The sequence below is a fragment of the Equus asinus genome, chromosome 21 (assembly GCF_041296235.1).
Source record: "Equus asinus isolate D_3611 breed Donkey chromosome 21, EquAss-T2T_v2, whole genome shotgun sequence".
Classification (NCBI taxonomy): Eukaryota; Metazoa; Chordata; class Mammalia; order Perissodactyla; family Equidae; genus Equus; species Equus asinus.
Window position 1 is genome coordinate 50,234,962 of NC_091810.1, and position 18,098 is coordinate 50,253,059.

At 36.1% G+C, this 18,098-nt stretch overlaps 1 protein-coding gene across 1 annotated transcript in view; it reads right to left on the reverse strand.

Annotated features, from left to right (window-relative positions):
* The window catches only part of FBXW12 (F-box and WD repeat domain containing 12), a 122,853-nt gene that overhangs the window by 15,190 nt on the left and 89,565 nt on the right, over positions 1 to 18,098 (reverse strand).

Here is an 18,098-nt window from a genome sequence, read left to right on the forward strand (position 1 = left end):
TTTTGTTTTAAAAGACAAATAATATCACTCATAAGTAAATGTTTTACTTGGTTTCTTTCACTGTTCATTCCTCTCTTTTTTCTCTCCTCACGTTGGCTAGAACAGAAAAATAGTAGAAAAAATTACAGTGATAACTGTCAGTCAGATTTGTTTCTGTCTAAAAGGTAAATTACTCCATTGTTTATTGCCCTAGTACCACACAACTTCCATAGTTTGAGAATAAACATAGTTTAGTTCTGGTTATTATACTTTTAATATGCAATTAAATATAATTTCTTAACATCTATTTTAATCTGTCATGATTATTCAATAGTGAAATGTGTTTATGTTGTAAATCTTGAATATACAAGATAAATGAAAAAATAAAAATCCACAGTACTAGAAGAAATAGAATAGTTGAAAAAAAGAATTGGGCCGTTATGGTGGCACAGCAGGTTAAGTTTGCAAGTTCTGCTTTGGCGGCCCGGGGTTCGCTGGTTCAGATCCCAGGTGCGGACATGGCACCGATTGGCACACCATGCTGTGGTAGGCGTCCCACATATAAAGTAGAGGAAGGTGGGCACGAATGTTAACTCAGGGCCAGTCTTCCTCAGCAAAAAGAGGAGGATTGCCAGCAGTTGGCTCAGGGCTAATCTTCCTAAAAAAAAAAAAAGAATTGAGAAGTATTTCCCTATAGTATTTATAAGAAACTGACATAAAAAATAGGATATTTAGTTTATAGTAAAAGATGGTTAATTTGATAGCTTCATCATAACTCAGTGTATATGTAAAATATTATAAAATAGCCCTATCTTTTTTTTCTCTTTTTCTTTTTTTTATTGAGTTAATGATAGGTTACAATCTTGTGTGATTTCAGTTGTACATTAATGTTTGTCATTCGTGTTGTAGGTGCACCATTTCACCCTTTGTGCCCACCCCTCACCCCACCTTTCCCCTGGTAGCCACTAATCTGTTCTCTTTGTCCACATTTTAAATTCCTCATATGAGTGGAGTCATACAGAGATTATCCTTCTCTAACTGGCTTATTTCACTTAACATAATTCCCTCAAGGTCCAACCATTTGTTGCAAATGGAATGATTTTGTTCTGTTTTGCAGCTGAGTAGTATTCCATTGTATATGTATACCACATCTTCTTTATCCATTCATCTGTTGATGGGCACTTAGGTTGCTTCCACGTCTTGGCTATTGTAAATAATGCTGCAATGAACATTGGGGTGCATAGGACTTTTGGGATTGCTGACTTCAAGCTCTTTGGATAGATACCCAGTAGTGGAATGGATGGATCGTATGGTAGTTCTATTTTTAATTTTTTGAGGAATCTCCATACTGTTTTCCATAGTGGCTGCACTAGTTTGCATTCCCACCAGCAGTGTGTGAGGGTTCCATTCTCTCCGCAACCTCTCCAACATTTGTTGCTATTAAGATTTAGATATTTTTGTCATTCTAATGGGTGTAAGGTGATATCTTAGTGTAGTTTTGATTTGCATTTCCCTGATGATCAGCGATGATGAGCATCTTTTCATGTGCCTATTGGCCATCTGTATATCTTCTTTGGAGAAATGTCTGTTCATGTCTCCAGCCCATTTTTTGATCAGGTTGTTTGATGTTTTGTTGTTGAGTTGTGAGAGTTCTTTATGTATTATGGATATTAAGCCTTTGTCAGATATACGACTTGCAAATATTTTTTCCCAGTTAGTGGGTTGTTTTTTTGTTTCAATCCTGTTTTCATTTGCCTTGAAGAAGCTCTTTAATCTGATGAAGTCCCATTTGTTTATTCTTTCTATTGTTTGCCTTCTCTGAGAAGACATGGTGTCCGAAAAGGTTCTTTTAATACTGATGTCAAAGAGTGTACTGCCTAAGTTTTCTTTTAGAAGCCTTATGGTTTCAGGTCTCACCTTTAGGTCTTTGATCCATTTTGAGTTTATTTTGGGAATGGTGAAAAAGAATGGTCAATTTTCATTCTTTTACATATGGCTTTCCAGTTTTCCCAGCACCATTTGTTGAAAAGACTTTCTTTTCTCCATTGTATGCCCTCAGCTCCTTTGTCAAAGATAAGCTGTCCATAGATGTGTGGTTTTATTTCTGGGCTTTCAATTCTGTTCCATTGATCTGTGCACCTGTTTTTGTACCAGTATCATGCTGTTTTGATTACTGTAGCTTTGTAGTAAGTTTTGAAGTCAGGGATTGTGATGCCTCCCGTTTTGTTCTTTTTTCTCAGGATTGCTTTAGCAAATCGGGGTCTTTTGTTGCCCCATATAAATTTTAGGATTCTTTGTTCTAATTCTGTAAAGAATGTCATTGGATTCTGATTGGGATGGCGTTGAATCTGTAGATTGCTTTAGGTAGAATGGACAATTTAACTATGTTTATTCTTCCAATCCATGTACATGGAATGTCTTTCCATCTCCTTATGTCGTCATCCAATTCTCTCAGAAAGGCCTTGTAATTTTCATTATATAGGTCCTTCATTTCCTTAGTTAAATTCACCCCGAGGTATTTTATTCTTTTTGTTGCGATTGTGAATGGTATTGTGTTCTTGAGTTCTTTTTCTGTTAGTTCATTGTTAGAATATAGAAATGCTACTGATTTATGCAAATTGATTTTATACCCTCAACTTTGTAGTTGTTGATTACTTCTAAGAGTTTTCCAATGGATTCTTTGGGGTTTTCTATATATAAGATCATGTCGTCTGCAAACAGTGAGAGTTTCACTTCTTCCCTCCCTATTTGGATTCCTTTTATTCCTTTTTCTTGCCTGATTGCTCTGGCCAGGACCTCCAGTACTATGTTAAATAAGAGTGGTGATAGAGGGCATCCTTGCCTCGTTCCTGTTTTCAGGGGGATGGCACTCAGTTTTTTCCCATTGAGTATGATGTTGGCTGTGGGCTTGTCATATATGGCCTTTATTATGTTGAGGTAGTTCCCTTCTATGCCCATTTTGTTCAGAGTTTTTATCATAAATGGCTGTTGGATCTTGTCAAATGCCTTCTCTGCATCTATTGAGATGATCATGTGGTTTTTATTCCTCAGTTTGTTGATGTGGTGTATCACGTCAATTGATTTGCAGATGTTGAACCATCCCTGTGTCCCTGGTATGAATCCCACCTGATCATGATGTATGATTCTTTTGATGAATTGCTGAATTCTGGTGGCCAAAATTTTGTTTAGAATTTTTGCATCTATGTTCATCAGTGATATTGGCCTGTAGTTCTCTTTTTTCGTGGCATCCTTGTCTGGCTTTGGTATCAGCGTAAAACAGCCCTATCTTAAACCGTATTTAAAACTAAGCCTAAATATTTAAATTAGAAATGTTAAGATAGCTTAAATATTTAAATTAAAAATAAAAAACAAAATTTTGCAAAATGATCTACATGACTACACCTAAAATTTAGGGGTGGGGATAATCATATCAAACACAGTGATAAAGCAGAAACTATGTAATAATAAACAGAATTAGTTGATTAAATACAAAGGAAAGATATTTGTCCAATAACATATTCCATAAACACAATTAATAAACACAACTAATACATAAATAATCAATCTAGTTAGAATGTGCTTTGCAGGTTACAAAATTTGATTAGGTGCACAGTAATAATAACTCTTACAAATTTTTGAGGAAAGACTAAGGGAAAAATGGGTGAAAGTATATGAATATTCAATTCACAAAAAATAACGCAAAAGATACAGCCTTATAGAAAAATATTCAAATTCAATTGAGCAAAGCACTGCAAATTAAAATAACAATATAATATCACTTTCTACTCATTAAACTGGGGGAATATGATGAAATTACTAATGCTGGTGGGAGACTAGCACACGCCTACCATGCTGGTGGAATTCTAACTTGTTTCAACCTACCTGGAAAACCATTATCATCATCCTCTTCCTTCCCCGCCCCTCCCCTTTTTCTCCCTGTCTTGCTTCTCTCCCTCCTTCCCTTTTCTAAAGCAGCATCCCACTCCTGTGAATCTATGCCCTGAGAATAAAGGAACAAGAATAAGCTCACTGCACGGCTGCAGTAAGCAAACAACATCTGAGTTCTTATACACTCAGTAAAAATATAATGAATCTAATAATATTAGAGACCGTAGGGTGTAAAAGTTCAAGACCCCAGAGCCAGTTGCAATCCCAGCTCTGCTACTCATCCGATATGTGAATACTGGCAAGTTATTTAATCTGATAGCGTTTCATTTTCCTTATCAGTGACATGGAGATAACACAATACCTAACTTGTAAGTTTGCTTTGATAATTAAATGAGATCAAATGCACAAAGCATTTAAAACAGTACCTAGGAAATAGTAAGCAAAATATAACTGTCCATTATTGTCATCACTTTCTATATTGGCAGAATGACTGGAAACTTTGTGAGCAAACATCAATAGGGGAATATATGAATAAATTTTTTATGTCTGTGTTGTGAAATATCATGCAGCCATTCAAATAATGACTTAGAACTGTACCAGATGAGATGGTAGGATTTCCATGAGTAAATGTGACCCTAAAAAGATGTTTAAAATGTGTGTAAAATGATCATTTTATTTTAAAACACTGCAAAAATTCCTTGCTTATATGTATGTTTATATTTGTGTATATGAATATGTTTGCATGATTGTGTGTATTCATGTGTATAAAAAATATATATTTATAAGAAAATAATTTGAAGTATTTATGGATATTTACTGTGCTGTAAATATTGATTTACAATACTTTCCCCTATGGGGAAGAGTTGGTGTGGCTAGAATATGTGGGTATTAAATAGTGTTTTATTTTTTTTTTAAGGTTTTATTTTATTTTTCCTTTTTCTCCCCAAAGCCCCCCAGTATATAGTTGTATATTTTTAGTTGTGGGTCCTTCAAGTTGTGGCATGTGGGATGCCGCCTCAGCGTGGCCTGATGAGCAGTGCTAGGTCCATGCCCAGGATCTGAACCCGTGAAACCCTGGGCCACCAAAGCAGAGCACGTGAACTTAACCACTTGGCCACAGGGCCGGCCCCAGTGTTGTTTTTTTTTTAAAGATTTTATTTTTCCTTTTTCTCCCCAAAGCCCCCCAGTACATAGTTGTATATTTTCAGTTGTAGATCCTTCTAGTTGTGGCAGGTGGGATGCCACCTCAGCATGGCCTGATGAGAGATGCCATGTCCATGCCCAGGATCCGAACCTGTGAAACCCTGGGCCTGGGCTGCCGAAGTAGAGAGCAGGAACTTAACACTTGGCCACAGGGCCGGCCCCAGGCCCCAGTGTTTTATTCTTAAAGATTCTAGAATTGGGATAAACATTGGATTTCATTTGTAATTTAACTAACTTCAATCCTTTATTTTCTCTAAAGATAACTCTGAATATGAATAAAACTGCCATTCCCAGCCACTGACAGAACGGATTTTGGTGATTTGATATTGAGGATTTTTTTCTTGACCCAGGCTGGTGATGGAATCCTGGGGAATTCCTCCCTCTTTTTTCTTTATACTTTCATTTTCTGCCCTGGATATGGGTCGAGACCCTCAGGGATATACTCAAACACATATTCTTACCCAACTCTTTAGTCCTTCTCTCTAGGGGGATCCCTCAGACAATGGCATCTTTTGATGGAACAATTTTCTGGAGGATTATGGATGTAAATTTTTGTTTTATATTCACAGAGTGGCCCGGGAAGTGTGTCTCTCGTCCACTTGCCTCCTAAGTGTCTTCCAGGCCATCACAGTCATCCCCAGTAAATCCAGGTGGGCTAAGTCCCAAGTCAGAGCCCCAAAGCATATTGAGTGTTTCTGTTTCCTTTTCTAGGTGGTGCATCTTCTGGGAAACATAAGGTTCCTCTGAAAGTGACTGGTTCAAGGAAGATGAGAAACATCACTCTGAACTATTTTGGATACTGTTCTGGTTCTGTTCTTAATCCTGTCAACTCCTCTCTCTATGCCTTCCTGCATGCTTCCATTGATGTGATGTGCTTGGGGCTCTTGGTCTGGACCGGTTGTTCCATGGTACTTTTTCTGTACAGGCACAAACAGCAAGTCAAATACATTCACAGCTCTAGACCCATCACCAGCCTCTCTCCAGAGAGAAAGGCTACCCAGAATATTCTGATTCTTGTGTGTACCTTTGTCTTTTTTTTCACACTTTCTTCTATCTCCTCTATTCTATGTCTCTGTGTTTAACATTCGAAGTTGGTGGTTGGTGAAGGCAAATGTATATCTAGATGTGTGTTTCCCAACTTTCAGCCCTTTTGTGCTCATTAGCATATTTCCAGGCTTTGCTTTGCCTTCTGTGAGAGAAATGAAGTATTCCATAAATTTCACATAATAATATGAATCTCTTGACTTCTGTATAATATTAATTAGTTCTTTCTCTATATATTTTCAACCACTATTATATGTAAGTACTCATGCTCCAAGCAGTTTTGTACAAATAAGCAGTACTCACCGTTACAGAACTTTAGGCTTGGAGGGGGTTCTGGAGGCAGAGAGAGAAGGACATGTTTTGGAAGCAGGAGGAATGGGAGTCACCGGTTACTTGCACGGTTTACCTGCTCTGCAGGTATCAGCTGGGTTTAGGCAATTATAACAACACTATCAACCTACTTGACCTAACTGACACTTACAAAATATTCCACCCAACAACAGCAGAATACACATTCTGTTCAAAGGCGCGTGAAACATTTACCAACATGGGCCATATTCTAGTGTATAAAGCAATTCTCAATAAACTTAAAAATACTCAAGTCATACAAAGCACATTTTCTGAACATACTGGATTTACACTAGAAATCAATAAGCGGAATATAGCAGCAAAGTCCCCAAACATTTGGAAAGCAAGATAACACGGGTTAAAGAAGAACTAAAAACCTAATGTGTTGAAGAAGAAATAAACAAGGAAATTAGAAATAAAACTGAAAATGGAAACAACTGCGGTAGGTTGAAAAATATTCTTCCCAAAAAGATATCTGTGTCCTAATCCTGGGAACCTCTAACTATTACCTTATTTGGAAAAAAGGATCTTTGTATATGTGATTAATTAAGGATCTTGAGACCCAGATGTTATCCTGGATTATCCAAATGGGCTCTTGTATTAGTTTCCCAGGACTGCAGTAACATGTTACCACAAGCTGGGTACTTAAACAACAGACATTTGACGCACGGTTCTGGAGGCTAGAAGTCTGAAATTTAGGTTTTGGGTACAAGATCAGTAAACAAAAATCAGTTGTATTTCTTTACACTAATAATAAACAACCCAAAAAGGAAATTAAGAAAACAATTCAATTTACTAAAGTCCTACTTATGGCAGTTCTTTTTATCCAGTACGTCATGTCTAGCTATCTAGAAAAAAATTACAGGATATATTAAAAGGCAAAAAACATAGTTTGAAGAGACAGAGCAAGCATCAGAAACACAGTCAGATATGGCAGGGTTGTTGGAGTTATCACACCAGGAATTTAAAACAACTCTGATTAATATACTAATGGCACTAATGGACAAAATAGACAGCATGCAAGGATACATGGGCAATGTAAGTAGAGATGGAAGTTCTAAGAAAGAACCAAAGAGAAATGCTAGAGATGAAAAACACTGTAACAGAAATGAGGAATGCCTTAATAGACTGAACATGGTTGAAGAAAGAATCTCTGAACTTGAGGATTTGTCAACAGTAACCTCCAAAACTGAAAAGCAAACAGAAAAAAGACCCCCTCCCCCATAACAGCATATCTAAAACTGTGGTATGACTAGAAAAGGTGTATTATATGTGTAATCCGAATACCAGAAGGAAAAGAAAAAGAGCAAGGAACAGAAGAAATATTTTAAGCAATCATGACTGAGAATTTCTCCCAGGTTAATGTTAGACACAAACCACAGATTCAGGAATCTCAGAGCACACTGAGCAGGGTAAATGACAAGAAAACTACACATAGGCATATCATTTCAAGCAACAGAAAATCAAAGATAAAGAAAATATCCTCAAAGAAGCCAGAGAAAAAAACAGCTTACCTATAGAGAAGCAAAGATAAGAATTATATCCAACTTCTTCTCAGAAACCACATAAGCAAGAAAAGAGTGGAGTGAAAAAACCACTAAACTAGAATTCTGTATCTTGCAAAATTATCCTTCAGAAGTGAAGAATAAAGACTGTCTTAGACTCAATAATTGAGGGAATTTGTTGTCAGTCTACCCGCCTTGCAAGAAATATTAAAAGAAGTTCTTCAGAGAGAAGGAAAACTACATAGGTCAGAAACCTGGATCTACATAAAGAAAGGAAGAGATCAGAGAAAGAATAAGTAACAGTAAAATAAAAACCTTTATTTTTCATATTCTTAATTGATCCAATAGATAATGGCTTATTCAAAATAATAATAGCAAGGTGTATTAGATGATTATAGCTTATGTATAAGTGAAATGAATGATAGCAATGTCACAAGGAATGGGAGGGAAGAATTAGAAATATTTGGTTATTATAGGTACTTGCAGTACCTGGGGAGCAGTATACTCTTACATGAAAGTAGAGTGGGATTAGTTGTAAATGTGTATTGCAAACTCTAGGGTAACCAGTAAAAAAAAAGAAAGAAGTACAATGGATATACTAATAAAGGAAAGAGAATAGAATCATACAAAAATGTTCAATTAAAGCCATGACAAGCAGAAAAAGAGTGAAAGACAAAAACGGGAACAAAGAATAGGGCAAAACATAAAAAACAGTATCAAATACAGGAGCTATTAATCTAACTATATCAGTAATCACCTTAAACATCAATGGTCTAAATGCACCAATTAAAAAATAGAGATCATCAGAGTGGATCAAAAAATAAGACCCAATTGTATGTTGTCTATAAGCAACCCACTTTAAATATAAAGACATATATAGATTAAAATTAGAGACTGACTGGCCCCATGGCCGAGTCATGTTTGCGCGCTCTGCTTCAGTGGCCCAGGGTTTCGCTGGTTCGGATCCTGGGCGTGGACTTGGCACCACTCGTTGGGCCATGCTGAGGTGGCATCCCACATGCCACAACTAGAAGGACCCACAACTAAAATATACAACTATGTACTGGGGTGCTTTGGGGAGAAGGAAAAATAAAAAATAAATAAAATCTTTAAAAAAAATTAAATGGATGGAGAAAGATGTATCATACCAACACTAATCGAAAGAAATCAAGAGTAGCTACATTAATTTCAGACAGAGCAGACTTCAGAGCAAGTAAAGTTATCAGGGATAAGCAGGAACATTACATAATGACAAACGGATCAAATCACCGAGAAGACATAACAATCCTTAACGTGATTGCACCCAAAAAAAAGAGCATCAAAATACATGAGACAAAAACTAATAGAACTGCAAAGAGTTGATGAATCTACCATTATAGTTGGGGAGGGGATGTCAACACCTCTTTATCAGAAATGGACAGATCGAGCAGGCAGAAAATCAGTAAAGACGTAGTTGAACTCAGCAACATCATCAAACAACTGAATATTACATATAATATATAGACTACTTAATCCAACAACAGCAGAATAAACATTCTTCTCAAGCTCACATGGAACATTCACCAAGACAGACCACATTCTGGGCCATAAAACACACCTTAACAAATTTAAAAGAATAGAAATCGTGTAGGGTCTGCTCTTAGATCACAATGGAATTAAAAGAAATCAATACCAAAAGATAGCTGGAAAATCCCTAAATACACGGAGTTTTTAAACAGCACACTTCTAAATAACACTTCGGTCAAAGATGAAATCTCAAGAACAATTTTAAAATATTTTTATATAAATAAAAAAATATAATGTCAAAATATGTGGGATGCAGTGAAAGCAGTGCTTAGAGGGACATTTAAAGCATTGAATGCATAATTAGAAAAGAAGAAAGATCCAAAATCAATCATCTAAGCTTCTATCTTTGGAAACTAGAAAAAAAAAAGAGCAAATTAAATGCAAAATAAGCAGAAGAAAAGAAATAATAAAAATTAAAGCAGAAATCAATAAAATTGAAAACAGGAAATCAACAGAGAAAATCCACAAAACTAAAAGCTGTTTTTTTCCTAAATGGTTAACAAAATCAATAAGCCTCTAGCCAGGCTCACTAAGAAAGTGTACACAAAATATTAATATTAGAAATAAAAGAGGGGACATTTTTACAGATCTCATGGACATTAAAAGGATAATATAAGAATACTATGAACAACTCTATGCCCACAAATTTGATAACTTAAATGAAATGGATCAGTTCCTTGAAAGACACAATTAGCCAAAACTCACACAAGAAGAAACAGATGATCTGAATAGGCCTATACCTATTAAAGAAATTGAATCAATAATTAATAATCTTCCAAAACAGAAAGTACCAGGTCCAGATGGGTTTATTGGTGAATTCTACCAAACATTTGAGGAAGAAATTATACCGAGTCTCTACAATCTCTTCCAGAAGATAAAAGCGTGGGGAACACTTCCTAACTCATTCTACGGGGCCAGCATTACCCTTATACTAAAACCAGACACAGACATTCCAAGAAAGAAAACTATAGGCTAATACCTCTTGTGCACATATACACAAAAATCCTCAACAAAATATTGCCAAATAGAATCCAACATGTGTAAAAAGAATTATACATGATAATCAAGTGGGATTTATCTCTGGTATGCAAGGACGATTCAACACTTGAAAATCAATTAACGTAATCCATCATACCAATAGGTTAAAGAAGAAAAATCACATGATCATATCAAAGATGCAGAAAAAGCATTTGACAAAACCCAACACCCATTTATGATAAAAACTCTCAGTAAACTAAGAATGGAGGGGAACTTCCTCAGCTTGATAAAGAATATCCACAAAAATTCTATAGCTAACATCAAACTTAATGGTGAGAAATTCAAAACCTTCCTGCTAAGAACAAGAACAAGGCACAAATGTACCCTCTCACCACTCCTTTTCAAAATTGTACTGTAAGTCCCAGCGAATGCAATAAAGCTAGAAAAGGGATAAAAGGTATATAGATTGGGAAGGAAGAAACAAAACTGTCATTGCTCACGGATGACATGTTTGTTTATATAGAAAAACCAAAAAATTCTTGGGACTAATATGGATTGTAACAAGGTTGCAGGATACAAGGTTAATGCACAAAAGCCAATCACTCTCCTATATAGCAGCAATGAATAAGTGGAATTTGAAATTAAAACACAATACCATTTACATTATCACTAAAAAATGAAATATTTAGGAATAAATATAACAAAATATGTAAGAGGTCTGCAAGAGGAAAAATAAAAACTCCGATGAAAGAAATGAAAGAACTAAATAAATGGAGAGAGAGTTTATGTTCATGAATAGGAAGACTCAATATTGTCAAGACGTCGGTTCTTCCCCACTTGATATAAAGATTCAATGCAATCCCAATCAAAATCCCAGCAAGTTATTTTGTGGATATTGGCAAACTGATTCTAAAATTTTATGGAGAGGTAAAAGACCTAGAATAGCCAACACACTACCGAAAGAGAAGAATGAAGTTGGAGGATTGACACTACTTGACTTCAAGTCTTGCTATAAAGCTACAATAATCATGACAGTGTGGTATCAGCAAAAGTATAGACAAATAGATCAATGGAACAGAGAGAGAGCCCAGAAATAGACCCACGTCAAATACAGTCAACTGATCTTTAACAAAGGAGCAAAGCAATACAAAGGAGAAAAGATAGTCTTTTCAATAAATAGTGTTGGAACAACTGGACATCTACTTGCAAAATAATGAAGCTAGACACAGACCTTACATCCTTCAAAAAAATTAACTCAAATTGTATCACAGACCTCAATGTAAATTGATATGCAATTTATCAATGCAAAACTGTAAAACTCTTAGAAGGTAACATAGGGTAAAATCTAGATGAACCTGGGTTTGACAATGACATTTTAGATACAACACCAAAGGCATGATCCATGAAAGAAAGAAATGATAAGTTGGACTTTATTAAAATTTAAAACTTCCACTCTATGAAAGACTCTGTCAAGAGAATGAGAAGACAAGCCACAGACTGGGAGAAAATACTTGCAAAAGACATATTTGATAAAGGACTGTTATCTAAAATATGCAAAGAACCCTTAACATTCAGCAATAAGAAAATGAAAACCCAATTAAAATTGGCAACAGATCTAAACACAACCTCACAAAAGAAGATATATGAATGGCAAGTAAGTAAATGAAAAGATACTCAACAATATATGTCATTAGGGAATTGCAAATTAAACAACAATGAAATACCACTACATACTTAGAATGGTCAAAATCCCAAACCATAACACCAAGTACTGGGGAGGATGTGGAGCAACAGGAACTCTTTCATTGCTGGTGGGAATGACAAATGGTACAGCCACTTTGGAAGATAGTTTTTACAGTTTCTTACAAAGCTAAACATACTATTATCATACTATCCAATGGTATTTACCCAAATGAACTGAAAACTTACATCCACACAAAAACTAGCGACCAGATGTTTATAGCAGCTTTATTCATATTCATAACTGCCAAAACTTGGAAGGAATCAAAATGTTCAGTTGGTGAATGGATAAACAAACTGTGGTACATCCATACAATGGAATATTATTCAGCACTAAAAATAAATGAGCTACCAAGCCATGAAAAGACATTGAGGAAACTTAAAACGCATATTACCAAATGAAGGAAGCCAATTTGAAAAGACTACATACGGTAGGATTCCAACTATACGACATTCTGGAAAAGGCAAAACTATGGAGACAGTAAAAAGATTGGTGGCTACTGGATGTTAGAGGAGAGGGAGGAATGAATAGGTAAAACACAGGGGATTTTTAGGGCAGCAAAACTACTCTGTATGATCCTATAAGGCGGATACCTGTCATTACACATTTGTAGAATCCATAGACTGTACAACACCAAGAGTGAATCCTAATGTAAACTACGGACTTTGGGTGATAACGATGTGTCAATGTAGGTTCATCAATTGTAACAAATGTACCACTTTAGTGGGGGATACTGGTAAGGGGGGAGGCTATGCATGTGTGGAGGCAGGGAGTATATGGGAAATCTCTGTACTTTCCATTCAATTTTGCTATGAACCTCACATTGCTCTAAAACATAAAGTTTAAAAAAAAAATCCACAATGAGATATCTCTATACACCTACTAAAATGGCTGAAATTAATACAACTGAGAACATAAATATTGAGGAGCAGTTTGTGAAGATCTAGCTACGTAGTCCTCTACCAATGTCCTGTTTCCAAGACATTAATTTAGAGTTTTTCCCATGGATTTTAAGTATTAGCACATGAATGTATAAGCCAGTCTTTTGGTTCTTAACTGTGTCTTGTATGTGAGACTATGAAGTATGGCTAGCATGACCCTGAGTCCTAATTTGAAGAATTTACCACACCAAATGAAAACAAGTAACTAAGAATATTTCGTATGGTTCATTGAAACCTGGCCATCTTCAAGAGAAAATGTGTCTTAATATCTTATTTCCAGTGCTTTTCTCATTTGAGTCTCAGTTTCTTCATTTGTCAAATGATTGGTTCGGATTAAGTAACATTTCAGCAATCTTGATCTCAGTGATCAGTATTTGGCAAATTTAATGGGATTGTTTAATTAAAACACTAAATTTTGGTAATAATTTCATGTGTCATGAAATTTTATTTAAAGCAATATTTTGAATATACATGATACACACAAGCATTTATGATACCCTGCCTATTACAGAGTAAGCATCCAAAAATAAGTTTTCTTCAGCTCTCTTTACTCTGTTTTTGTCATGTTTTTGCAATTTAATAAGCTAAGTAAGTTCTTGACTCTATCACTCATATGAAAAACCAGTCAGGCAGCACTGACTACACTGTCTGAAAACTGAGCCCCAGGCAAGCACTGTCCTTCCTTCTTGGCTTCTACTTACTTGCCTGTTTAATTGGATAGGCAAATAAAAGGGAAACTGTGATGAGAACTTATCATAAAAGGGTCTTACTTGATTTTGAGAACACACAAGTATTCAACCTAGCACGAGTAAAATATGTGGGGATTTGGGTAAGGATGTAGGAAAATTTGAACATGTTTCTGAAGGGTAAGAATTAGGGAATGTCTCCTCTACCATCATCATGATTCACCCATAGGTCACCAAACATTTGGTGTCTCAATTTCAAACCTCAAGAGAAGACACCTAGAACAGTAGTAGCAAGACAGCGTCTGCTCCTTTACAGAGCTTACCACCTCATCTAGCGGTGGAAACAAACACTAAACAAATGAATGCATTCTGAATCAAATTTTCAGTGGAGGTCATTGAAAAAGAGATACATTAAGCAAGATAAGGGATTAGAATATTGGAAGAAGTCATGTATTGAGTTAGGGAGAGTCACATCGAAGAGGTTATCTCAGCAGAGAAGACTTCTTACTTTCTAACGTGACAGTCCTAGATACAGGAGAAAGAGCTGTCGTGAAGACCTTTCTGGCTAACAAGGCTGACTGCCCTACTGCACACCTCCCAGGCTCGAAGCAGCAGCCACTGAATGGTCTCAGAACCAACCTGAGTCTACTGGGAGGTGGACTCAAGTGATAATTTAGACTTATCACCCACTAGATTGCAGTGCCATTAGGGGGCTCTTGACTAGGGTTAAACTAGAGCCAATATCTTTAAGTTGAGTAGTCTCTTCTCCTGTATACTGTTATCTAGAAAATTACTATTTACAACCAAGACAGGATTCATTTGCTTTCAAGGAACAAAAAATTACCTAAGCTTCCACAATGAAAAATTGAATTTATTGCAGTGTGACAGTTCTCAAGCAATTCAAAATATAATTGAAATGACAGGCCAGAGGAAAGAGGAGTAGAAAGGAAAGTTCCAGAGATCTCAGGAAAGGGGTTTGTGAGCCTCCACCACTTACATAACTTGGGTCCACATACTGGCTATCCTGTTCCACTAGCAGCTGACTCAGGCCCTGGTGTCCAAATTTCAAGAGGGCTCTGACCGCCATCCCTCATCTGCTTATCCTAGACTTGGAGAGTATAAAATCGTGAGGTAAAGATGTGGTCATCTAAGCTCTCTCCACAGCAGAGTTTACTGGTAGAGGCTGATTCCAAGCCACTATGGGCTTAGATGTACCAGAAATGTCTTAAATGAGAAATAGAAATCTGGCTCATAACTGAGAAAATTATGCAGGACTCTCACGAATCCCAGCCTCAAATAGCCTTCGGATTTAATTTTCACCATCATCAGACTGCCATGTGGCTCTCTAGACTCAGCATCTAACACCCGCATGACTCTAGAAATGTACTATCTGCTCTCTGAGCCTCAGTTTACCACTTTTAAAACTAGAGTGTTGCATCAGATCAGTTCCAAGGTGGCCTCCTGAAATGGTCTTTTCTTTCTTTCCAATATATCGGTGAAGACTATTCTTTTTTAGGAGACAGTATATCAAAGTCTAATGTTTTTGCAAATCTTTTTTCCACTATATTCTCATTAGCAATAGGTAAAGGCCTAATGGCTCGTGTCTCAGCAATAGGGGAAAGACACAAAGGGAAGTGGGAAAAGAGAAGCCAAGCAGAAGTATGGGAGATCTATCAGCTTGTCTTGCGCTCATATGTATATATTTAAATGCAGGCAGACTGTACATGTGTTAATATTCACGGAGCTGAATACTTGAGAGTTTTGCATTTTACTGTGTAAATTATACCTCAATTTAAAGATACACGTGCAGAATGTCAGAGTGATGAGTGAAGTGTGTATAATTAAAGTAAAAGCTGGAGAAACAAGGAGGGCATGCCCAATAGGGAGGGAGAACACAAAATGGTAAGAGAACAAAGCACAACAGGCAGGGAATAAAACAGAAAAGTTTTGGAACCAGGCAGGATGGCTTGGCAGCAGGACTTGCATTCAGTCTGCCCTCCCTAGGGGTACAGGAAGTCCTTCCGGGGGCACACAGGCATAGTTAGTTTTAAGAGAAAAAATTTTCATATCCCTGATCTCCATATTTACTCTTTCTCCCTGAGAAAACGCCTGCTCAGTTGGCTGTTCACCTTTCACCACCCACTTCCCAGTTTAGGAAAGAAAGAAAGATACCTCTTACTCATCTCAAATCTTACTCTATGCCTTGATCTGGGAAGAAAAGTTCCAGGTTGATAAAGGGACAATTTGGGAATGCAATTCTCTAAGGATTACTGCCGCGAGAGTAACACAGAAAGCGTCAATAGGAAACACCAAAGGGTGAAGTGCCTCAGTCCATCTTCACTCAGGCATAATCTCACGGTTAGGCTCTGCGATTTGGCCATATCTTAGCGATATATGAGATGGCTGTTATGGGGACATGCATTACAATTTTTATTTTTATTTTAAAATGAAGTCAGGCTTTTTCCTGAAAGAAAGATTAATTCGGCTGACTAATTTGGTGAGAACTGGTTTTGCCAATTAAGCTATGTACTAGATGTGTCCCATAAAATGAATAAGCTGAATCTGCAGCTTCAAGGTTCTGACAAAAAACATAATCTTGTGATGTAAAACTCACTATTAAAATATTATGTTGGCAAATGAATATAAAAAATAACATTTTTATTTTCTCAACCCTTTCTGTATATATCAGGTTGGACAAGCCCTATTTTGGTGAAAAAGCCACAGATACTACTGATAGTTACTGATCTGGACAGAGCATCTTTTAAAAACTGAGCATGGAGATGGCTCTGTGACTAAAGCATAGCTCTCTTTGAAGTTAGGTGGTTTCCAATTTTCTTATTTCATCAAAATTTAAGGAAAATATAATCAAGATTACAGCATATAAATCATTAAAATTATTTTTGATATCATGATGTGATTTTGATATATAATTTGGAAGGACTTCCAGGACTTAAGTGACACTGCTAAAATAAATTCTTTCAAGTCCCATCTACTTATTTAATGTGAACATGATTTTTCAGTTTACATATCTGTGAAAGTGAAGAATAAAAATATAACTGATGGTGAATCCTGAGTAATTCTAGCAGCAAGTAATATGCAAAGGTACATCCATGAACTAGCTGGAAAATATCAGCACCATGCATCACATTGAGAGATATATACCTAATCAAAAGTGGCTTCTATGTAAAATAACTATCAAAATTTGTAATGTTTATGTTGTTTTGATCAATGTGTACTACTAATAATTGTGAGGATAACTCAATCCAAGAGAAATTTATTAATACTTTATATCCTATGGTCACAGGGAAGTAAAAAAAATTTATTTGCATATTTCTGCTGAAGAAAAGTAGAAAAGCCTGATTAGTAAAGGACTATCAAGCAAAACATTGAAATAAATTTGTGAGGAAAGTAGAATGAAAATACTCACTCAAGAAAAAGAAAGAAATAATGTAAAATTTCAAACTCCGAGTTCATTCATGTGTTTTTCAACTATGTGTTGGTGACTTCAAATCACCATAGAATGTAGCTTCTACTGGGTACATCTTAAAGAATGATTTTCATTTTAAACCTTTTTATTTTAAAATATTAATGTTTAAAAATAAGCCAGTAATTTAATCATTTGTAACTGTTTAAACTTATGATGAAAAATTTTATGTGTCACTTAAAAAATATATGTGGGTACCAAATTTAGAGGGATTGAAAGCAAAAATTTTGAAGACTATCATGGTAGATACTGTGGCCCATCAGAACAGTGCTGAGAAAGCACACTTGACCTCCCAGAACTATGTGCATGTCCCCAGTTAAGGCCATTCATTCAGTACTGGGACCTAAGCAATTTACGTCACCTAATAACCTCTGAACTCTCCCTTTAAAAGAAGTTGGTGTTTTGAGGGACTTTAGTCCCAAGTGGTAGAAAGAGCTCCCATTTAAGGGAATGAGCATTCCATCCCAGTATTCCTCAATGCTACTAAATGTTAACACTGAACTTGGCAGATTCCATATAAGGCAACTTTCTAATTTAAGATTCTATGAGTCAGTATAGAAACATTCTAAATTAAATGTTTCAATAAAGTGAATACACAGTTTTGACTGACAAAATAATTAACTGCATATGCAGATATGGCAATTTATAGTACTGTGTAAATATCTGAAGCTGTTCTGGATATAATAATTGCAATACAGATAAAAATGTAGGAATTCAAAAATTGGGTATGACATA